This window comes from Empidonax traillii, unplaced genomic scaffold (genome assembly GCF_003031625.1).
Source record: "Empidonax traillii isolate 1590-97213 ecotype Southwest subspecies unplaced genomic scaffold, ASM303162v1 scaffold64:size1360303, whole genome shotgun sequence".
NCBI classification, from domain to species: domain Eukaryota; kingdom Metazoa; phylum Chordata; class Aves; order Passeriformes; family Tyrannidae; genus Empidonax; species Empidonax traillii.
Window position 1 is genome coordinate 259906 of NW_020955257.1, and position 25592 is coordinate 285497.

General features: G+C 39.9%; 1 protein-coding gene across 8 annotated transcripts in view; it reads left to right on the forward strand.

Moving 5' to 3' along the window:
- The window catches only part of CREB5 (cAMP responsive element binding protein 5), a 259092-nt gene that overhangs the window by 202683 nt on the left and 30817 nt on the right, over positions 1-25592 (forward strand). The window lies entirely within an intron of this gene.

The window sequence follows — 25592 nt, forward strand, 5'->3', positions numbered from 1 at the left end:
GCAGGAGGAATATCCTAGTTTATGTGTAAATAATGTAAAAAGTAGGGATGTCTTACATGGTTAAGAAGTTAACTTTCCTTATGAATATCACTCCTCTATTTTAATAACACTGTTATTCCTGAGGAAAACAAAAAAGATTTCTGGATTTGTAAATGAAGCTGAAACCATGGGGTTCGCAGTATGAGGGCCACCCTGAGTACAATGTCTGCATTAATCTTTGCTCCTCGCACAGAAGGCTGGAGCTGCCTGCCAGAGCTAATGAATGGATTCTGACTCTGCGACGTTGGGCTATTACCAAATACAAAGGCTAGTCACAAATTATAGTTTGTCTGATGGCTTCAGATATAAGCATTAGAAAAACATTTGCTCAACAATAATAATTAGTCAGCAATAGAGGCAAGTTTTACAGATTGCTTTGGAGCACTGAGGCAAATGTGCTTTTCTGTGGTAAAAAGCCTGTTGCCTGTCTAGTGATTCATAAAAAGTAAAAAAGTCACTTTAGTTACATCTCTTTTAAAGGTGAGACCAAACCACAGCGTTTCTACAAAACCCAAATAACCTCAGTCTTTACTGCAAACACTGCAGTGTTTTAGAGCACTACTTTTCCTCAATTAAACAAAACAGCAAAAAAAAATCTTATTGCAGAGTTGTTCCGGGCTTGTATTAGGGTCATACTTGCACAGATACAGCACTTCACTGAGTGGATTCTTTTTAGCTTAAACCTTAACAGTTAAATTAAACAGAAAACTCACAACTGGCTCAGAGGAGCTCAGCAAATCACCAGGCACCCTGGGCTGCTGAGATGCTTTCGTTCTTTAGCAATGAACTCATACCTTGGGCTTTTGTATTCTCGGAGAGAAGAATCCATAGTTCAGAGAACTGCTAGAAACAGGATGGTTAAATGAAGCCCAACAGTAAGCAATTCGTGTTACTGAAGCATGTCATTGAAACTTGGCACGAGTGCTGGGTCGGAGCTTGTGCTGTGGAATGGCTTTAAGTGCTTGTCATCCCATAGATACCGCTGCAAATGTTCTGTACTGTCTCTCCTTTCCTGCGCTGTCTGGGAGAGTGAGTACAAGAATAAGTCTATGCATTTTCATTTGTTTGAGTCTGAGTTTTCTGTGCTTTGGTTTCAGTAGCGTGGCTATTAGATGAATGAGGTTGAATCCGTGCCAGGAGAGATGCAAAACAGCCCATTACTTCATTGTGTGGTTGATTTGCGTGTTTGTTTTAAAAGTTTGCATGTACTAGTGAATGCAAGGGGATGATAGCATCTAATAATTGTAGTGCTGGCAGGAGCAATGCAAGCTTACCCACACAGCCTGCCAAGGTACCTCTAGTCTGGCTTGCAGCACCTTTTTTTTTTCCAGTGGTTGTCCTGCTGCCGTAGCACAGACCCAGAGAGCAGCTTTAAAGTACTCACAACTGGCATATGTAGGGAGACCACCAAATCAATTTTCGGTTGTTATGTGATTAGTTTTTGACTGCTATGTTGCCATATCTTGTGCCAAGATACCTAACAGGGGGTTCCTGCTGTGAAAGTCCTTGTTTCCACTTTTGTGCTGATGCAACTAAAGGGAAATAATTCCCTTCCCAAACTGATCATTCTGTGAAAGATTTTGAGAGGGATTTGCCAAGAACAGAAAGTATGAAGAGATTAACAAATACTGGTAATCCCTGCATTGCAAAAAGATGGACTTGATCTCTGTGTATTTGCAGGCTTGTGACAATAGTGCAGAGAAATATAAGACTGTCCTACAGAGCTGGTAACAGTGTCAGTGCATACAGTTTGCTTCAGTTATTGTCGTTCTACAGTACCAAGTGTTAGTTAAAGGTATTGTGATGAGGGCTTCCTCTGGTGCCCATATCCTCTTGACGTGAACTCGGGAATGGTAAGGACTTCAGTGGGGCAATCTGTAACAGGGACTTCTGTGATCTAGGGCAACAGAGCATGGTTGGTAGTTAAATAATCAAATTTTTTTAAGGATGTCTTTACCAATGCTAATTAAAATACCTGTAATTTCAAAATTATCTCATTAGTAAAGATAAATCTCCAGATTATTTTCTGTTTACTAGGTTGCTAGGTGTCCCTAATACATCAATATGTATAGAAGTATTCAATGAGACTGCCAGGTTTTTTGAAAGATAAATAGTTTTACATGCTTCAGAAGTAGACTCCAATTGGCTAAGGAATTGGCCAAATGCTCAAAAAGTGACATCATTCTTGGCAAGTGATAAAGATGTATTTTTGTTAACAGACATTATATAAAAAGTGCACTATACTACTTCTAAGCAAAAATCCGTGTTTAAGAATAATGAAATGTCTTTTAGACCAGAATAATTTTTAAAAGAAATGAAATTTACTGACCAGTCCTGTGTATGAGTCTGTTAATGTAATGTATTTGTTCTTCTATATCCTTTTCTTCTTTAAATACAATTAATGCTTCTGAGATGAATACTTTTAAATCAATACCATTATTTAGTACATAAATGTAATTATTGCCTATTAATTCTTCCATCAAATCCATGTTTGTGAAATAGACATACTATAATTGTCTTCTTGAGTCCAATCATATACTTCAACTTTCAGCAATTATGTTTTAACTTAATTCCAGTGACTGATTAAAACCATGTGTATTCAGGTTTAGATAGATGTACTTACTACGGGATTGTTAAACCTGCAGAAAATATGTTTTTAATAATCCATTAGTATTTAATTAGCATGCAATAACTGTCTTATTAAATCTAAATTAAAACCTTATTTGAGGCGTGTAATTGAAAGTGCCACTGGGTAAAATCTAATCTGTCAGGGATGAATTTACATGGAATAACAATGCTAGGCTTTTCTTTTCTGCAGTTTTCAGGGTCTTCCCAACATTTGCTTAGTCATAACAGTGGAATCTTGCAACAATCAGTTTTCTGCAAGTGCAGCATTTAAAATGTGTTTTGGGTCAGAGTTGTCATCTTTTGAGAGTTCATCTCGATTTGAAAGATGATTCTTTGGGGGAAAGATGAGGAATTCTTAAACCTTTACCAGATGCCAAAATGTGTGTGAATGTTTCCCACTAGCCAGTGAAGAAGGAGAGATGGTTTGCAACACACATCACAAGGTTAGGTGTCCCTCAGTGCCTCAGCATACCCTGACAAACATGAAAGGAAGAGGGGGTTTTGTGACTCTATCTCTTTATAACAGAAAAATTATTACTACATGTTGATATGTGCAAGGGGCCATACAACATAGCTGGTGAGAGCAAATTACAGTAAAATTAGGTTATTTGCAGAAATTGTGACACTTTTCATTGTTCCGGAATAAGTGCTACTGGTGGATTTTCTTCGGCAGGACAGCTGAAAGAGCCTGCGTAAATTGTCAAATCAAATTGCTTGTAAAATTCTAAACATCATTGGTTCGAGATTAATAGCTAGTTGAGTTTCTGTAAAGATGTGTTTAATTAACTGGCTAACAAATTTATAGCAAAAATTTCTCTGATCTGATCTGCAGAGCACAAGTTTGCTATTCTCTTTTCTCATCGTAACCCCATGTTTCCTTGACAGTAAGTGGGAAAACTGCAAACACAGAAAACACAAGATGTAGAGCTGTACATCTTGTAATTCATGAGCTGTAATTTAGCAGGTGAATCACAGGAAATAATATTCCTAGGATATTTTATATTGGTGCTTACCCAATGTCACCCTCAGTCTGCATTGAGTGCTAGTCTCCATGGACAACAAAGTCTCATTTGGGAGCTAATCATTATCTTGCTTGTATCATTATTATTACCTTGATCTGGGCAATGTCCTCATGAACCTGAGACAGTTCATCAGATTGGGATTTTGCAGTAAAGGATAGGGTAATTCCAGATGTTGATGGGGCTGTCTAAGGATCCAAGACTGTGGTTAGGGAGGGAATGAGAGATTACCAAGGATGTAGAGCAGGGAGAAGCAGCAAAATATTTTGCTGGTTCCGTGGACAGTGTTGGCCAGCAACGCCTAGAGCGTTGACAGACCTCAGTTCCTGAGTTGTGGTGGACAGTTCTGTCCATTCTCAGACTGCTCACAGGACAGAAATTCAACTCCTCTGTTTCTACTAACAAGCTGGGGAGGATGAATATTAAAAAAAAAATCAAAGAAGGACATAAACCAAGGAAACTTTCAACAGGGAAGGAAGACATTTGAGAGCAATCTCATCCACTGCAGAAATGTGGCCTTTGAGGGAGGACAGGAATTTGCAAGAACGTGCACAGTGCAACAGGCAAGGTGAACACAGAAAGGCATCAGGGCTGATTTGAACCGGGGGAAAGAAAATTTTGTTTCTAGTAATGGGGACAACCCCTAGAACTACCCAAGTCAAATTAAATGGTTCCTTTTACTTGTAACACATTGATGATTAGGCCACACGTGAATAGCTGTCATGGTGAATGCACTATGTGTGTAAACCGTGATCTGTTTATTTGAACTGAGACTCTAAGTGCTACTGGACACCCATGCAAAACTGGAGTGCTCCTACTCGGGAGCAGTGAAAAGCGTAACAATTTCTGTAAACAGCTCTATTTTGCAATTTACTCCCACCAGCTGTGTTCTGTGATTGCTTATACAGAGCAACATACAATAGAAACTCTTTTATTATAAAGAGATATAGCCCATGAAAAGCCCATGAAAACTCATGGGCAGCAGAGTTCAGTCAGACGAGTAACCATCCAAGTATATGAAATACAGTCAACACAAATGACTATACCCCATGGAGCTGTTCAAAATCAACACTGAGATGCTGACATGGTGGGGAGGTAGCTAAGGCTGAGAATTGCTGAGCAGAGAAAATAGGGTGCAAAATTACTTAATTGCTCATCTTCATTTGAAATTGGTGAAGTGTCAGGTCTAGCGATGGAAACTATGTAGGGTTTATTTACATAGCCTGATTTGAGGCACCTGTCTAAATCAGGAGCCAAAGCTCCTAACAGGGTTAATAGAGCACTTTGGTTAAGAGCTAATTACAGCCTAATGTGAGGTTCTCTGAATGGCTCTCTAGTGGCACCACTGGACTGCAGGCAGCCGAGGCTCCCCAGGCAGGGGACTGTTCAGGTATTTTAAGTAAGCACTCATGTTCTGAGCTTCAGAAAGTTCAACAGTGGAGTATTCTATAGTGTTCATCAGTATCATTACTGCATGGTTAAAAACTGTGCAAATCATAGAGAGAGAGACATGTCAACCCCTCAGTGAAATAGAATATATGTTACTAGCAGTTTGGGGTTAGGGTTTCAGCAAGGTATAAATCTAGTGTCTATAGAGCTGTGTTGACTTCAGCAACACCAGTTTACACCTGCTGAGAATCAGACTCAGGGCTGTTTTTTAAAAATCCGTCTTCTATCTACTCTTGGTGCATGCTTGCATGTGCTCTTTTTCCCTCTCTCGCTAATATTTTCAAGCAAAAGAAGCTGCTGTAGCATGACTGAGGACAAGGATATTAACATGGTTATTAGAGAAATTATTACATTGTTTTTCAATGCTGGTCTGTAAAATAAGAATTACTAAAAAAAGTCTGTTGCGGTTTGTAATAAGTACAAGTATTTTTCTTTCATTTCTAATCAAACAGGCTAAATATTCATGTTTATGTGCCTAAATGAAACTTTTGTATGCAGTCTTCCACCCCATCTGCATGAATAGTCGCATTGTAACAGGATGAGGTCACTGCAGAAGGGAAAGTGAGGTAAGAACACAGCTGAATCTACAGCCTCTGCTGCATGGTGCACCAGCTAGGCTTAAAGGAATACAGCGCTTTCGCCTGAGCCAGAGTTGCCGCGGGCACTGCCTGCAGAGCTGAATGCCTCTCACAGGGCTCTAGGTGCATTCCTGGCTCTACTGTATGGTCTGATGCACAGTATACAGTTTCCTCTGCTTTTACAAACTGCTCTTCAGAGACCTCTTTACACATCTAATGTAAGTGAAAATCCATATGGTTCATTTTAAAGCCTTCATTAAAAAATAAAAAAAAAAAACCTTATCAGGCCTCATTCTGCTTTGACTCATGTGGCGTAAATCCTGAGCAGTCCCTTTGTAATACTCACTGATGTTCAGGATTTATGCCAGCATCAGGGGGAGCAGTGTTTGGCCTATCAAAGGGATTTTTCCTTCTCATTCTTTTCAAAAGAAATGACTCAACTTTATAAAGACTGATGGCTTCCTATTGGTATCACCTTTGTATCTAGTGGGAATTCTTACATATACAGAGTATGGCATAACACAGTGTGTGCATCTGAGGGCTGGGCAGTGGAAGAGTGACATAGCAAAGGAGCATTTGAAGGAGTGCAAAATTTGCTAAATCTGTATGTCAGTTCATAATTTACCTATTCCTTGTGTTAACTTAAAAGACCACATAAACAGGTTGCCAAGGGTACACTGGCAAATCGCCATTCCTCACCCACCATCATAATTAGAACTCTGAGAACCTGGAAAATCCTGCCTAGTGAGCAAGCCCTTCTAGCCTTTTTTCCACAAGGTTCTCCAAGCTCACAAACCTGGGTAGACTTGGAGCAGCTGCTATTTCAAATGAGACTGTCCCTCCCAGCCTCACCACCCAGCATGGGAGCCAAAGGGGCTCTGTTTTCATCCCCTGCCACCTCTTGCTGCTTCATCTTGCCAGTGTGGCTTCATGAGTTCCCAACAAATTTGTCTGAAATAGAAATACCTGCTTACTCGTGATTGTCTTTGCCACGTTGTGCAGCAATGAACCCACAACTCTTTTAGACCCAGACTTACTGGAGCAGCCTGTTTCTCTCTCACCTATCAACCTCTTCTCCTCAGTAAGCCAACACCAGGGTTTATTAACCAATGGCACCTTTTTCTTTTACTTGTTTTCTGGGTTTTCAGGTTTTTTTCTCACTTCACAGGCAGTGGGTTGAGCCACAAGTGTTATCAAGGTTTTTCAGCTCATTTTCTACCCTCATCTTTGCCCAGCACAGGAAAACCAGGTAGGAGCTGGTGAAGCAGACAGAGAAATTTGGAGAGTGTTTTCTCTGGGAAAACTAGCCATTTTTTAGTTAATTGAGCCAAGAACTTATTGAGCCTAGGTTGCCAGGCTTGTGTGTATCCTCTCTGCAGAAAAACTCAGAGGTTCTTTTATCTTGGTTCCACATATCTCCCAAACACCCAAAATAATCTCTGGTTTTCCTGCCCCACAACATCCAACTTACTCATGAGCATTGGAGCTGCAAATGGCAGACTTAGAGCTGTGCCTGCTTAGTTCTGGTCCAACATCTGCTCTTCCCCTCAGCCTCTCTGACACATCTGGGAGTTTAGGATTATGGCGGCACAAGGAGGGAGAGAGAGAGAGAGATACAAGCCTGAGTGATAGGGATAGCGATGGTGGGATGTAAAATGACATAAAAATAAGGTAATAAATGAAGCAGAAACTTAAAAAACCCATCATTTTATAAAGACCCTGCAAAAGGAAAAGGGTGTTCAGGGAGATGTGGGCAAAAATCAAGTATCCGGGTAGCATTTCAAATAGCTGCATTCAGTCTGTGGAAGCTAGACATGCACCACAAGCTGCTTTTATTAGGAGAGCACAGTATGAGGCACAAAAGAGTAAATGCTTGTGCTTCTTTCTAGTTCTGTCCTTTAGTGTAACTTGCATCTGACTCTGTTATAGAAAAGGAAACATTATGGGGCGGAAGCAAGAGAAACTTGCAAGGCTGCCGGAAGGAGCAGGCTGTCTGCTTCCCTTCCCTCTCTTTCCTCCTCCTCCTGCCTCAGGCCACCTGTCAGCATCCATTCGCCTCCCCCATCATCCTCGCTCCCGCCAAAACCTCCCTTTGTCTTAATGTGCATTTTAAACCCTGGTCTTTGATTATATTTCCTGGTGACCACTACTTCTTTCCCAAATGTCTGTGTCCTGTTTTTGTCAGGACAGGAAAGGCTGAGAGTCAGAAAGTGGAGGGGGAGAAATTCGGGCTTGTGTAGCCCAAGTATAAATGAGCCTTTTGCTTCCCGGTCAGTAGTTCAGGTCCAGCCCACAGAAGTCAAGCTGGAAAGTGATAGCTGCTTTGGAGCGTGCATGCACAGTGTTACTTGGTGGTCTCATTTGGGTTCAGAGCAGACAGGTGTCCAGTTCAGTGCTGGCTCTAATTGGCATCTTTGCTGGCAGCTTCAGAAGCAGGGCCAAAGACTGCATGGGCACCCAGCCCGCAATGCCCTTCCCTGGGTGGTCTTCCTAAGTCTGCGACACAGCAAGCTGGCAAGGTAGCCAGGAGAGGCTCAGACTGCTGTTGACTGTGTTGTATCCATTCAGTAAATAAACAGGGATATTCAGCTCTGAGTGCTGCTCCTGAAGCTTTGATTTCACTTTTAATAAGGTGCTTTTTCTCCTCTTTGCACTATTTTTTTTAAACCTTGGAAATAATTAAACTTTGAAGAAACTAATGGATTAGAAATGTAGAACTAAATTTACAAAGAGGCAGTTCAGGCAGGGGCCCCATTTCGGAGGACAGGGGGTGGGGGGCGGGCTGGTGGAGATAGATAAACTGTGTTATTGAAACAGCTTCAGTCCTGGAATTTTAAATGATTTTTGTCTACCAAACTGTCCCAGTCAAGATGCCTGCCTGTCCTCAGTGTAGACACCTTTATGCGAGTACAGGATCAGTGAATATAATTGGGAGCAGGATTATGTCTTGGTCCATGATGTTTCTGCACCATCTATCTGTTTCTGACTACAAACAGCAGCTTCCAAAAAAATAAATATCTATAGGGTTTTTACATGCATTTCTGAAAGCCTCAAGGAATCTTATTTTAAATATGTGTACTTGCATCCTTCAACTTCACCCTTTTTATTTGCTTTTGCATTTATTCAGACCTCTCAAGTCCCTGGAAATCAGGTACATGAGGCTGTGTGAGGCTGGTCTGTGATAAGGGCAGGCATGCTGGTGCCTAGTTGCTGTGTAACCTTCCTGTCCCTCTCCTGCCTCAACATCCCGGTAGCTGGTAGCAGGTAGCTGCTGCAGGTAACATTTTAGACCAGGAGGGATGCCACAGTGTGCAGATGAAATTCCCTGAGACTCTGGTGCTCCCAAGCAGCGGAGCAGCAGATGAGGCCAAAAAATTTGAGTCACATGGGAACTAGCAAGTCTCCATGCTCACTGAGTAAAGCAGGGTCAGTTCCCCTGTCCTGATGCACAGGTCTCCTAGCCCACATCCAGGTGTTCAGGAGTTCAGGATAAGCTGTAAATGAATTCCAGTGGTCTCCTGGTCCTCAGCTCACCTCAGAGCTTGTTCTGCCCATATGCTCTACAGTTTTGTCTGCCACAGCTCAGAGCCCTGCCAGGGACAGGGTTGAGCAGCCCATGTGCTGGAAAGAGCCATATAGGAGCCTTACAGAAATAAGGAGCACTAGGAAACATCATGTGTGATAATAAAGCAACTTTGTCTGCTGTTGCAAATCATATGTGAGTTTTTATTCCCAAAGCAAACGTAAATTGTCGCTGTTCGGTTGACTTCAGCACTCTTTCATCCGCTCACTCCAAGTATGGTTCTGCCCAGTAATCTTTAAAACAGTAAAAACAAGCTCAAAAAATGTTCTCCACTTTTGCTCTGCTTTTGTGAAGCTCCAGATTCTGCCTTGGCCTCACTGGGTACAGCTACTGCTCTTAGATTTTTTAATTCTTGCAGTGGTGCTCTCCTTGCAGGATACTGTAAAATTTACTTTTTGTCTTAGTCCAGGTTATCATTGCTAATTGTACATTTTCATCTACAAGTGCCAAGTTCCTGCTTTAAAAAAACAAATATAACCCCCAATCATATGATAAATTCCTAGCTGCATAGTAAAGATTGATTGCATGTGTTTATGTGTAACTTTAAAATGGTTCATTCAGGAAGTGTATGGTCTTTTAAAGGCAAGTTTAAAATCTTCAATTTTACCTAAGTTTATTTATATTAGGGAAAAGGGCCTGGAGTACTAAGCAAACCCCCATGATATATAGGGTTCAGCCTGAGAATTCTCTGAACTATTTTATATATATATTTTTATTCTATCAATATGCTCTTTCATGGCTACTAATTAGTTTTGTTAGTCAACTTAGGGAAAAGCATATATAAAATAAGGAGTAAGTAATTCCATAGCACTAACAGTATTAGTGAAAGGCATGAAGTCTGGAGGCAATTGTAAAAGAACTAGTTCAACAAAAATATAATTCTCATTTGAATTAGCATGATTAATTTCATAGCTTTTCCTTGTCACAGTACACTGAAATCAAAACAGCGAGGGATGTTTTAAAACTTTCAGTGTATAATTTTAGTATATGTTAGAAAAAAGATATATACACATTGTGTGTATATACCTAAAGTAAAACTATAAATAAACAAGAAAGACTAAACTTCCATTTTAGCTGATTTTTTTTTTTTTTTTTTTTTTTTTTTTTTTTTTTTTACTTTAAACAGTATTTAATTTAATTGCAGAGGAAAGTAAATATGACTGTAAGTTGTCCTTGGTTGCTCCTATGTCAGGCAGAGGATCCCACAGCTTTTGCACTATATGCCTAATTGGTTTACACGCTGGATGCATTCATGCAGGCTGGAGCTATTTTGCCTGAAGGGATGAAAGAGGAATCATCCTGCTTGTTTCTTTTGCATACTGACTATAGTATTTGCTTACTAAATATGTTGACTCTATAGATGTCACGCTGTTTGCTGTTTCTGAATGTGGGGCTGATGGAGGGCTTGCTGGTGCACACAGAAGACGGTAGCGGGTGTCATCGCTCCCTCTGCTTGGATGTGCAGCACCAGAATGTGAATTGTTCTGCTCTCCAGTAGGACACATCCACGCAGTGTTCCTGACATGCCCAGGTTCCCATAGGCCTGTGGTGTGTCCTGGGTGTTTATTATGTGGAAAAAAAGGAAACCCTGCCAATCCACATCACTAATGCAAGTTTGTCAAATGACATCAGCAGCAGAGGAGAATTTAGTTTCTAACCACATGCAAATAGGTCCCAGACTGCTGGTTATGCCATGATGTCAGCTCTGATTTCTCATCCATGATTTGATGGGCTTCAATGTATAAATGCAAGATATGTTTCCCCTCCTTTTTCTCCCTCCCACACAGAACTTCTGGGTTTGTTTTGACTTTATTTGTGGAAGATGTGTTTTGAACAACAAACATACCTCCTCAGGAGAAGTTTATTTCAAGGGTGATTTCCTACACCAGGTTTCCTCGTCTTTGTTACCGTTTTGCATTATGGGTATTATAATTATTAGAACTGTTCAGATATTTCCCCAAGGGATTCAGCTAAGTGTTGGTAATAGTTCCAATGCTCTTTGTCATGAATTGGCATTAACTTTATTAATAAAAGCTACTGTATTATTTTGGCTGTGTGAAGAATTAAAGCATGTCAGCCTGTCTGCAGGTATGCCAAGACACAGCAGCAAATCAGGTCATGTCTTGCAGGTTAACGTCAGGTTAGATTTTACGGCATGTATGTCTACTTAAAATGGCACAGGCTTCCAGACTGTGCAATTTGGGGTACTAGGACATGGAACTTGTCACTGCCAGGTCTAAGGGTTGAAGCCAGCTGAGCTATGCAGACTGTGTCTCTTATCACTCGGTGTTAGCTGTCTTGTTCAGCCTGGACTGAACTCCTTCTGTAACCTGTAATCACTTCCAGGGGGTAATTCAGCCCAGAGACATGGGATGGTTTTTCCTATGCAGAATAACCTAAATATGTATTCTAGACTACTGAGCCTAATTTTAGATAATTTTCTGATCTCAAGGAACTCTCCCTAACTGCTGTTCACTGTTGTTTAAAATCCATTTTGTTCCAGTATTCTTTTTTTTTTCTGGTATCTTTCCCAGAGACATGAGGAGGGCATTGGCACCTTCTGAGAATGGACTACATCCCTCTGCCTGCTTATCCATTGATCTCTGCCCTAAGAGGACACTGTAGTTGCTCTTTTTTAGTGAAGAAACATGAAGGACTTGGGATTTCTTAATGACTTTTAGATTTAGCCTGGGTCAGTTATTTTCAGAGGAGAACTTAGAAAAGGTGGGAAACAGAAACTTATGCAGATGTCACCAGCAGTTTAATTTGGTTTTCAACCAGAGGGTCAATTAAATTCACACAGTTCTGCATACACCAGTTCAAACTGTTCCCTTATAAAGCATTGTGTAAATAGTATTTCCAACACAATGGAGCTAAAGTATATTTGCAAAGCTACTGAATAAATACACAATGCCAAATAGAAATCAAATTACAGGGGCTGATGTCTTTCTAACAATGCTTAGTAATGGAGATATTACAGGCAACTGAGAGATTTCCACCCCCCCCCCAAATCACACAGATGTAATTAATTAAGGTCTACACTGCCAAAAAAAGGAAAGTATTTTGACAACAGTTACTTGGAACAATTAGAAATTGTTCTTTCTTTTAGCCCCAAAAGGCAAAAGCAAGAATGTAACTAGAATACATTGCCCTTTTTTCCCCTATTGTTTCTTTCTGATCAAGTCTTAGAGCTCACATATTGAGTAACTGGGAGAGAAGCCAAAAACATTCCCTTTACAAGTGATTTTGAACTATGCATGAGGTGTGTTTTTTCCTTCTGTTTCATGGAAACATCTCTGTTGTTGGCAAAAGGTTTAAGTTAGGAAAGCTGGTCTATAATTCTGCGTTGCCAAGGTTTCAAGACCAGGCCTAGATGGTCCATAAAACTATTTCCTCTTAAGCAAGAGTTCCGCCTTATTAAAAACAGAGACCGTGGTCATCCCATGCCTTTCCTTGATTGCTAACTCTCCCTTCTGGGGATGTACAGATGGTGGGAGGTTCAGCAGCCCTGCGTCTGCCCCTTCCTCTTGCTGGAGCTCCGGGACCTCTTTAAGGTTAGTGCTGGGTGCTGGTTTGAGGGCAGTGATGGGGTGGTGCAGAGGTGGAGAGGGGCGTTCCTGCACTTGGGACCCTGCTGGTGTTATTGGGGATATTTAGGAAGGCCTTGAAGCAGTGGGCGTCTCCTGTATCTGCTGTCGTGCGGTCATGATGGGGACTATGCCAAGGGCAGTGTGCTTTTGGGGAGGGAGCTGCTAAAAGAGTTGATGGAGGCCACATCTGTCATGGCCCTTCCCTTCAAATCTGCTCAGGCAAGAGCATTCATACCTCAGGCTTCCCCTGGGGGAGGAGATTCAAGGGAGAATCAAACAAGGGAGGCAAAAGTCTGCAAATAATGGGGCGTCAACTGAGTAGGACTTGGCCTCTGGCTCCAGTTGGCAGGTCCCTGAAATCATATTCTGAGAACTGACTGCAAACCCTGGCTGGAGCATCGCTCACTCCTCACTGCCTGACAGACAGACAGTAGTGCCCTGACTCACAGCCAGCTCACAGGCAGCCAACACCCACCTCTCTCCTCTCTACCCCCACGCATCTCAGTGGAGGTGCAGGTTTATGAGATGATAAAGCTGCTTGGTTTGAGCCATCCCTCATCAGAGCAGTCAGTGCTGTACAACATAGGTCCCTTCTGGGGGCTGGACCTCTGCTTTTCTTCTCAATCCCAAATTCCTTTGGAACTGAGAGAAGAGCCCCGCTATCTGTTTACGTACTCAGCCATCTTTCTTTTCCCCAAACATTTTTGCAAATTTGTAATTGCCAGAGTTGAATAAACCTCTGCAGATTATTGCTTTGACTAATTCAACCTAAATAATGTGCATGATTAAATGAAGAGGGTTTAGTTTATATGAGTCAAAATATCAAATCGGGCATTTGGATGTTTATTTCACAAACTGTGTATGGTAGAGGTACAGATAGTCAGAGGCTAATCCAGGAGAATGCAGTTAAGCCAGAAACAGAATTCAATTTAAGAATTACCCTTGTGTCTTTTTTGGAACTACCTGGGAGAGCTTGTTGGGCACTTTAATTGAAAGCAACCTTCTCATGGGTATTTATCGTGATGCTGACAGGTTGACTTAGTAACACATGGGATATAGGTCAAGGTTGCTGACTGCGTTTGGGTCTTGTATTTGAGTTTCTCAGGTATATAGAAGTCAATTACACCCCCACTAGCATATGTGAAAACAAAATTTGGTCTCTCCCTGGTTTTGTATGCTTGATATGAACTGAGGTGAAAATATCACTGCTTGCTTTATTTTGAGGGGGAGGAGGAGAGAGGCTGATGCATATCGGGCTTGATACAGACTGAAATCCAGTGATTTTTTTCCCTCTCCAATTTATATGAAAAAAACACAAAAAATTTTGATACAAGAGTAGACAAAAGGAATTAGGGTAGACAATGTGTAGTAGTACAGACTTGTGTGCTTGTGAACACAGGCAAGTTGTAACTGACCAAAGTAGTTGCCAGGTCCTTCACTTTAGTCATCTCGCTGCTGTAGAGCTGGACACACCTTCTGACTTGATGTATTTCAGTTGCAGATGTCCCAAGAGTGATAGGATGAAAGAAATGTCAGAAATTTGGTGGGATTAGTCACTGTCTGGATGTGCTTGTTTGTCCCTTGCACAGGCTATAGAAGATACTTAGGTGACAGCGTTGAACAAAGTTTCATCTTGTGGAAGTAAAGAAAAATACTTTTTTTTTTTTTTTTAATAAGATTACTGCTGAATAAAATAGGCCAAACAGGTACATTTTACATATGTACAATCTAATTGTTAATACTGAAGGTGTCTGTGGAGGTGATAATTCCTGTTGGAGTCTAGTTTGTCGGTACAGTGTGCTTGCACAGTCGTTTTCACTGGAGTTCTGGGTATTTCATCCATCTCTGAGTTTAGAGAGAGTGAATAATGTACATTCATATTAACACCTTTACTTTTTTTTTTTTTGTTTGTCTATATATGAACATGAATGTGGGCAAGTTATGCATCCTTAAGAGTCATTGTGTCTGTTGAAAGTCTTAGCAGTAATTCTGCTCTTACTTCTCAGCACCTCAGAAAGGCCATGTAAAAAAAAATAGTACATACATATTTAAAATAATAAGTATCATATGTTTTTTAACTTTGTCCATTCCCATGAAGGTTGGAAGCAAAATTGGAGTTGATTTCAGTGGGAACACAGTCAATTTTATAATGTGGAGTTCAGACCCAAATTTCACTTTCTGTTAATATGAAGAGCTGTTCAAAGCAGTAGATTATAAAGTCTTTACCTACCATATTACTCCATATTTTCCTTGATGCTTTTGTCATTTAATAAAAAAAATCTTTCATGCTTTACCTTAGAGTAATTGGAGAGTGGAGATCTATAATGCTCCTGCTATTTCCACATTTGAGTTGTCACCTAGGAATTTATATCTATACTTAGGATAATGAGATTTAGTGGGGTCATTTACACTCTGTGAGCATTATATAAATCACCATTACCCATTTATATCATGTGGCTTTTAACTTTTCTATCATAGATAAATATTTTATACATTTTTTTACTATTCATATTCTCTTTATAAAATTCAGCATATACTATTCATTTAGACAATGACAACAAGTGGAGATAACATCAGACCCAGTATTAGTCACTGGAGTGCAGTTTGGGGTTGCTAAATCAAAAAGCAAAAGCACAGGTTGTCTTTCAGTGCTCCATTTATTGTTTTCAGATGTTAAAAAGGCTCTTGCCATACTACAAGCAATGGTTATAATCACTTGCTATCACTAGAGACAGTTAAAGCAATTGTGTTGTCAAAATTACATTTTAAAAATCAAAACAATAAAGTAAGTTGCAGTGTGATCATTTCCTGAATGTCTTTGATAAGTATCCATTTCAATACTCTTAATTACATTCCTCCGTTTAAATTTTTCTTTTTTCCTTCAAATGTTAATTATAAAAATCTCTCTTTTCCTACCTAAATGGATTCAGAAATTCCCTTTTAAGCTCATAACCTTATCTTCTATAATTCTGATTCTAGTAAAGCAAGGGGGTAAACAGTTTGAATCTTACACCAATTTCATTTTATGCCTTTGTCCTTCTTGACCTGGGATCTAATTTCTAGTTGAGCTGTACTTTACTACCATTTGCCCAGACATTGTAGCAGATAGGAGCACTAATTTTTATTGGGGTGATGTAGATTCACATAGGCAAACATGTTTGCTAGCAGAGGAGATGAGAAACCACTACCTCTCCAGTCCTGTTCTGCATTCTTCCCTGATTTGAGCAAACTTTATCATTGTCTTCGTATTCCCAACTCTAGACAAGGGAATTGACTTAGGAAAGCCAGGTTGCACCAGGGGCAGTGGGGGCAGCACACGTGCATAGAATTGACCAGACCATCTGATCACAACACGAGGTCTGACCTTGTGTCCTGGACCTGTTCAACACCCCTGCATTCCCCTTACCCACCCCCAGGATCTGCAAAACCCAGATTGGGCTAAGGGAGAGGCTAAAGAAGGAGCACCACCCTTCCGCTCTATGTGTTTAGTTGTTTGTTGGGGATTAACAGTGGTTTGAGCCAGCTTCTTGCTCTTACTTTGCCATCTAGTTTGCAGTAAGAAATAAAGACGTGCTCTGACAGACATTCAAAGGATCTGAAACTCCTGATTGCATTGTATTTTGACAATAGTCCTATTAAAAGTGAATCATTCTGTGTATTATTCTTTTTACTGATTCACCTCATATAACAGGCTTGGTCCAAGCACTGCTGAAGTCTTTCCACTGACTTTACTGCAAGTGGGATCAGGTCCTCAATGCCACATTAGCTGGGTGCTTTCATGGTCAGTTGTAAAGCTGTTGCTCCACACAGCCTAGAATAAAAATGCTGAAAACTGCTTTAGTAGCTGGGTTCTTTCTGCCTTCTTTAGCTTGGCTCTTTTGATCAGTAGAGGTACAGCAATATTACTGATAATAAAGAAATGCGTCCTTATAATGATCCGATTGTTTAAGTATAAGTAGCACCAGGGGAGGTTTAGATTAGATGTATAGGAAAATTTTTATCATGGAAAGGGTTGTAAAGCACTGGAACAGACTGCCAAGGGAAGTGGTGGAGTTAGCATCCCTGGAAGTGTTCAAAACACGTGTGGATTCAGCTCTTGAGGACATGGTTTAATGGTTAACATGGTGGTGCTGCTACACTGGTGGTTGGACTTGATGATCTTAAAGGTCTTTCCCAACCTTGATGATTCTATGAATCTACTGTAAAGTATGAAAATACTCTAGTGGCATTCAGAAAGGAAATGGATACTTTGGTACTATGTCCTGCTTTGGGCTCTGTAGCCAAAAATCAAAAAAGGCTCTGCATGAACTTTCTCAGACTTCGAAAATGGTGTATTGAAATAATTCTACTGAAATTATCCATTTGGAAATATTCAAAAACAGTTGTTAAGTTGAAATGGTGCAAGTCTCTACAAAATAAAGATAGCATATCCAAGAATTAAACCCTATAAATGAAAATTGATGTACACTTTAACAATGTCTCTCTGAGACATCTCCGCATGTAATATCCTTCCCTGAATATGTCTCTTTTTTTTACAAAATTGGGCCAATGATTTTACCCATTAAATGCTAAATTTACTAGCTGGTGTTTGCTGAATCTGGCCCTTATTAAATGTCCAGACAAGCTTGTTGTAGTTTATTTTGTAGGACGCCTGGTTAGAACATTAAATACAACAAGGAAAAATAAACTTAGAAGTAAAATGGTTCAACTCTGGGAACTTTTTTTTCCCCTTGATTGAATGTAAGCAGAAACAGATCACTATTTCCAAGTGAATTATCCCAAATTTTAAAATTGGATCAAATGTTTTTGCAAGGATAAATCTTACCAAGAAATGCTAATTTGTTTGGTTGGTTGGTTTTATGATTCTGGTTCATGTGGAATGATTAGATTAGTTTCTACAAAAGAGAAGATTTTGAACCATCAACATTTGTCAATAAAAGATACCTTGCAGTATCACTCAGTTGAAGTTCCATATCTTTTAATTTTTGCAAATTATGATCAATGTTTTTCCTCTGAGATTCTAACTGTAATTATTTTTAAAAGATAAATTAAAATTGTAGCCTCTAAAAGATAATATTGCATGTGAGAGTGTGCCAGCCCATGACAGGCTGTGCCTCTGCCACTAAAAAAAAAAAAAAAAAAAAAAAAAGCTGTGTCGTCTTTATTTTTTTTTCTCATTTTCTTACGGTCTGATGTCCTCAGCAAACTTTAAACTTATCATCAGAGTCAGCAGTGAGATTCTTTATTTCTTAAGCAGTCTAGTAGAAATTTCCACATTAATTTTAATTACTCACAGGTTTTTAACAATCTGAGATCAGTGAAAGTCAGTATTTCCCCCAATTACTACACAACAACAGTGATAGTATCATTATAATTCCCAAGCTTAGCATTTCTCTGTATTAGACTGAAGGGAAATGGATTGTCCAAGGTGCCCTGGCATATTAAATAGGAATTTTACTGGTGATAGGTCTGTAATACCAGTCCTCTAGTCAAATTTTTTGAGAATTGCTCAGGAGTGTGTATTATTATAAACTTCATAGGCAGTAGTACACTCAGCAGGCTGTGATGTGTTCAGTGTTGAGGCTTTGGTACATTGTGTACAAAGATTTACAATATCCCAAAGCAAAAGCTGTTAGAGCAGTTGTGGGGAAGGGTTGCCTGCTCTGTCACCCCCTTCCCTGTATGGGTTATGATCCTTGGAACATGTTTGGTTTGAAGTGGCAGGTTTTGTTAACTTACTGCTCCATCCAGCCCTAATCAACATCATCCATCAGCCACCATCCTGCCAGGCTGTTCATGCCTTCACCTTCCTAATCTTCCTGGTACTTCTAAAGTTTTGTTTACAGTTGCAGACATTTTCACATGATATTGAGCAAATTGGGGGAAATGTCCCATGGTTTTGATTAGGGGAAAACCCCAAAACTTAAGACTCTTTCTATCAAGAAGTGGGCTTCTCATTCACATTTTGCTGAAAACAAAATGTTTCCCACTTGATGGGAAATGAAAATGAGTGCATTGAGAACAGTGCTGGCCTTTTCTATACATGCATCCCTTCTACATCACCAGGATCAAAGTAGAATCCTCAGCTGGTCACCCTGCTTCTCTCAAATCTGTTGGTGCCTCAGCTCAAGAGTTGCTGGAGAAGGCAGGGTAGGTAAGCCAATGTTTAGAAATGTAATTATTACGTATCAGTATTGTCATAGTGCCTGAAGAGCCCAATATATTGTTCAGAGAATCTGTGGGCAGATGCTGAAGTAATAGGAAATTACAGTGACTGTGGGTGGTAGAAACCTAGAGGTAAAAATATCATAAAATGGGAGATATTCATACTGGCAGCATGAGCCAGGAACACAAACCTTTACTAAAGCATCCCCTGAGTGTTTTTGTAGAGCAATGTTTCTTCACATTTTTAGAACTGGAAAGGCTTCTCACTTCTATGAACAAACTCTGTAGATAATGTTGCATCCCACTGTTGTTTAGGTGTTGGGTAGGAAAGGCAGTGGTGGTAGTGGTGTGATAGATGAGATATGCAGCACTTATTGTAAGCTGAATATTATTTTGTGAAATCAAAATTTTGCTGCTTTAATTACAAACATGTTAATTAGACTCTAACAAAAATGGGGCACTGACTCCTAACTACAGCCTACCTACAGACACTTACCTCCCAGCTGCATAGGAACAAGTGTATGTGTTTCCAGACATTTCAAGGACTACCTTCTGATGTCTCGTAGACCACTAGTTTAGTAACACTGATCCAGGACATACCCTAGAGGTATCAGCATTTACTTTTTACACATGGGTAAAATGCAGTCTTCATTGCTCAGGTGGTGGGATGTTGCATTTTATATGGGTCCAAATGACTACACGAGATGCAGAGAATTAGATGTGTTGCATTTCAATGCCAAAGCCTTTCTTGAGTTTTATACTAAAATTCTTTGAGGTACAAAGTTGTAGCTTCTTAGAGAGAAAATCAAATCCTTCCAGTAACTTCAGACTTCAAAAAAGGGAGATATTTGCAGGTGTAATTTTAAGGAGATGCAATATGAATCAGGTTAGATTTTTACCTGGATATCTCTTTTCATGTGACTGTTGTTGGTAAATTCTTATGGTCCTTCAGTAGTTGTAAGTGACCCAGGCTTCTGTTTGAAAGAAGAAAGGAAAAAGTGCTTTCCACCAGTGAATTTCTGCCACCCCTCACCTACCGTGCAATGCTGGGTGACTGGTTTTTGCTAAAATAGAAAACAGCATGCCAGCTGGATGTCTTCCTGCAGTAGCTAGGTTTTCCTTGGAGGTTTCCCATCTCTATACTAACTAGGCTTGACTATGCTTGGCTTATGAGCTTCTGCAAGCATCCTTGCCAAGGTGGGATGACTGTAGGCAAATTAAGTGCAGGAGGGAGACAGAGGCAAATAAGTAGGAGTGATCAAAGTCTAGAGATTTGCTGGCAGACGTGCTTCCTTCCTACGCTCTACAACCAGTGGGTCCAGTGCTTTCCCCTTCTCCTACGTATGAATCAACACATCCAAGCAAGCCGTGCCAAAGCAGGGGGTGGGTAGGAGACAGCCTTAGCACTGTATGACAGCTGTTGTTTTGCCAATATACTCAGTAGGAAATTCAGAACAAAACTTGTCTTTTGGACCATGAGTCTCATTAAAGTTCACCAGTGACACTGGAAAAGAGCAGAATTAAAAGGTTTGCTGGGGTTTGTTTTGTTTTGTTTTGTCTTTTTTGGGGGTGTGGTGTTTTTTTGTTTGTTTGTTGGTTTTTTTTGTTGTTGTTGTTGTTGTTTTTGTTGTTGTTTAATGCTGTTACAATAGAAGACACTATGTAGAGGTTATAAAAGGCTGTCTTTAAGGTTTGGTGAAGTTGTCTGCTGCCAGTCCTAGGGAGATGTTAGAGGTGGTAAAAAATTGAATTTACCAGCAAGAAACATTTATTACTGCGTGGCAGAAAGTGCTTCTTGTTGAACTGACAGACTGGCAGAGATGCTAAATCCAGTTCTCTTTAGTTTCTTCACTGGGGTTTTACAAGAAATTGGTGTGAGCCAATAGATGTAGAGTGGTGTTGCTATTCTCTTAGTTTCTTTATTCTTGTTCTCCTCTTCTAAATTCACTAAAAATATATAGATACATTTTTACACAAAAATATGCAGTATGTATTTCACATGTACATAATAATGCATACATGTATTTTTAAGGCTTTTCTTTTGTGGCAAAGACCTGAAAAAACAAAGTTAACCCAAAAGAGAGAAGAAAAGCTTTTAGCTGGCACTACATGAAATGTTTTAGTACCAACTCCAAATTTGCTGGGCCATTAGAGTTTGATTTATGCTTTCACATATGGGTTTGAGTGGGTTGGTCACAGCTTTTTGGTGCCTTATTTTCCATATTTTGTAACTTTGGGTTTGAGTGGGTTGGTCACAGCTTTTTGGTGCCTTATTTTCCATATTTTGTAACTTTGGGTTTGAGTGGGTTGGTCACAGCTTTTTGGTGCCTTATTTTCCATATTTTGTAACTTTGGTTAATCGTTTCACTCACTGCAGTCCCTGTGTCCAACAGCAGAGTCCTGCCCTTGATGGGTGGCATGTTCGTAATTCTTCAAGCACTGAGCTCCTCCACAGTGTTAGATCCCCGCCTTCTCCCCCTGGTTCCAGTAATGTCTTTTCCTTGCTAGGCTGGAGGAGGAGGGGATCCTGTGCCAACTCTTTGAGCTCTCACTCAGCTGCTGCCTTCACAACTATAAATGTTACCAAGCGCCCCCGTTGTTTTCATTCTCCATCCGTATACTCTATACTTGCTTGGAAGTGAACCTTATGGAAATTTTGGGTTTGTGAAGAACCTCGCAGATATTTCCACTTGAAATGCCATGGTAGCAATAACATACTGTGCTTGCAGTTTGTTGTCCACCTAGTGACCTTGAACCGCTTTGCAGAGGCTGCAGAGTGAGACGCTGAGATGGTGGGAGCTGTGCCCAAGGACCTGTGAGGGGCCGAATAGGGGCACACAGGAGGATTTTATAGGTGGGCAAATGAGAGGGAGTGCAATGAAAAAGGCACACCCACGCGGGTGTGTGAGCAAATGTACGGTCTTTAGTCCAGTCGGTAAAAGCTTGAAGGGAAAGATTCACGTCAACTACTGTCAGACACATGTGCGGCAATTTGCCTCTGTAATCTCTCTGCACAATCACTGACAATGCAAATTTAACAAAACATTCTCCTTCACCGTCCTAAATACCACAATCATCATTTGCAATCTCATCTCTCACTGTCCTCCTGCTAATGCAAAACCACATCAGAGCGATGTGCGAGGTGACCTGCAAAATGCATATAAACTCACTGGTATGAACAGTGGAATTTCTGGGATGCTTGCTGGCACTTTGTACTGGGCTTGGGCTTGCATGGGTCATCTGTACTGGAGAATCATAACCTAACTGAAAAAGTTGGCTTTGGTAGCAGTGGTACATACAGGGGCATACATAATTCTGTTCAGTTCACCACACCTCACGTATATGGTCTGTAAAATTCAGAGTAATGCACACAGGCATAGCTTTTGTGAAATAAGCACAATTATGCTCAAACTCTGTGGACTACACAAAGCCTCTTACCCAGATTGCTTGTGTTATCTAGTTCATTTCTGGGGTTTTTTTTGTTCAGCATACTGCTTTAGCACAGTATTTTGAGGAAGAAGTTGAATCGGGGAAGATAAAAGGCGTTCTGTGGTTTCTTTTTAATTGGAGACTGGAGGCAAAGTGCCTCCAGGTAATTTCTCAAAGAAAAGTCATTGTCTTCTCCCACTCTTGTCATTAATCTCTAAAATTATTGCACAATTTTTGTTTAATGTGTTAAGATTTCTTAATATGTTAAGACAATGTGGAAAGACAAATTTGAACAGGAGGGAGCATGTTTCTTTGATAATTTTTAAGTCTTTGTCTGAAGTCTTCATCCATCTTGCCAGGTGTTTTGCAGTTAAAAATTTTGTCAAACTCAGTACAATTAAAAATACATATTTTTATAATAGCAATTCATCAAAAGAACTGGAAATTGATACAGATATTGAGAGTGATGGTCATTCAGATTTTGCTGAGGTGTGGATTGCTTGTGCTAAAGCTGTGTTAACATAATTGGAAACAGGGATTCCCAGCATATGGCTCATGCTATATTTGCAGTTCCACGGTTTTTTATGTGATACAAAAGACTTGATACATTCACAGTAATGAATGTCAATGTATTCTAGTGCGGGTGCTTAAATGTAATAATATGCCTAAATGTACTACAGTACATGTATATTTTGCTGTATTGCACAATAGCCATCATATTTTTTCCTCAGACAAAAATTTGGGTTCCCTCAGTCCAAATTTCTGATTCTCTAATTTAATGTGACACTGCATTAGTGAAGTCTTTTCTCACCAAGCAGAATCAACAGACCTAAGTTTGAAGTATGCTGTGAATCTACAGAGTCCTCACACAAGCTTTCTTACAGGGTTTGCTCACTATTTTAGTGTGGAATAACTCACTTGGATAGTCTCAGTGAAGGACTCTCTGACTTCCAGTAAGAGGGTCACCAGTGAACTGTTATGTTCCATTCTAGTTCTGGTGTCATAGCCCAAGCATTCTTAAGGCTTTTGTCGGTACAGCACTTTGAAATTTAGTAAACCAGTGCAGGTATATTTGTTGACTACCTGATGTTGAGCGCTACATCAGAAACATCAGCTATTTGAATGTGACGATGGCATTATTTGCAAGAACAGTTACTCTGGATTTTCCCCTCTCTCACAGATCACTCTCACTCCCTGGATTGTTCTATATCCAGCTCAGAAGGACATATTTATAAGACTTGTTATTCTGACTCACTGATTTTAACAGTATTACACAACTATTTTTCTGTCAGTCATGGGATAATATTGCCAAAGCCTCTCTGTATCTTTTCATATGCATTTGCTGGTTTTGGTGGATATTCTACTTATCAGCAAGGTTTGAAGTATTGAACAAGTATCAAAACATAGCCCCTACTGCTGCAGAGGGTTACTTAAGCAACACTCTATAATTTAGATGCTCAGTAATCAACTTGGGGCATTGCGACAGTTTGAGTTGTTTTTGTTAACAGAGATGAAATTATGGGTGTAACTAGCTGGCAGTCTTCAAACAGACTTTTGCAAGCTGTTTACTCAGCTGTCCCACGGCAACAACTGCATACGTGAAGTGAATTCTTCCAGTATCTCTGCTGTGGTATATTTAATTTACCCTATTTTGACACAGTGTGAGAGAAACAACTCTTGAAGAAAGTAGGACTCATGTCAGACACTGCACTGCAGAGAAGCTGTAACGCTGGATGTGAAGTTTGACACTGGGCAAAGATTTTGTTAATTCAAAGGATATTCTTACTTATTTTCCACTAGTTTAAACTTCCAGAATCAAAAGGAGGAAGAGACCAAAGAAAAATAAATCACAGGATGTCTAGTATATGGACAAATATGAGTTTTATTCTTAAATCAACATGGCTGATAATACTACCTTCTGGAAGCAGCTACTGAGATTTGTCAAAGTCTAGTTTAAAACAGTATATGTCTGATTTAAGTGGACATAATTTGGTCTACCTAAGCATGTATCAGTTTATGAAACACTTCTAAAATAAAGCATTTTTTCCTTTTGCAGGAAAATCTTGTCAGATGCATGTTGCTTTCAGTAAAATCACTTCTTACTCAAAATATAATGATTTTAAGGTCAGAAAGACACATTCATCTGTGCCTCAATGGTTTTCAATCAGAAGAAGATAATGGAAAAAAATATCCTTTTCTAAGTATGGACTTTCAAGACTGGTGAAATTAATATAATTATTAAAAAGTAAAAATATTAAATTACAGAAGTTGTCTCTTAATCCTACTAAAATATTTCAGAATGCTATTGTAACAGGAAAAAGATGCTCATAAAATTGATGGGAAAGAATTAGGAAAAATTTAAAACAACTTGCAAGCAGTTTTCACTGCCACTGTATCCCATTACATTTTCCCTTCCACCTCAAATATACTATGAAATAAAATAGCAATGCAGTTCTTCAAGCAACACAAAAGCGCTTGTGATAAGAAATAATCTTATGGTTTGATTCGGAAATGTGCAGGGCAAAACTGACCGTCATACTTAAATACAGAGCAAACACGAAGCCCTGTTTGCTGTCCTGTGAAGCTCTTCACTAAAACAGTGTATATGACTTGATGGATGTTGTGGTCTGAGCCATTTCTGAAGCAGGGATGTAGGAGACGAGACGGAGAAGGGAGAAGGTGAGGCTCTTGTAAGGAGTGAGCCCAATCGATCACTCCTGTCAGCTGCACAGAAAATTAACTACTTTACAATTCACTAGTGTATATAATATGTCATATTCCTCGGCTCAAGATGAAAAAGGTGTAGCACTACTGCAGCTGGGGATGAGACTAGCTCACTGTCTTGGGCTTGTGATCAAGTTCATTTGAGCATGTGGACCTGGTTTTGCATTTTTTTTTAGAAATAACTCAGAAAAATTTTAGTGGGCTGCTTTCAACATTGTTTTTTAAAAGCTAGTAATGTCTAGACTGATTTCTCACACTGCAAAACACACCGAGTGTCCTTTTTGCTGCAAAACGTTCCTTGTGATTCATAGGTCCTGGACACACGGGTCCCTTAAGACCTGGAGTACTCGAGCTATAGATTTTCATTGTCATAAAGGTGATAAAATGT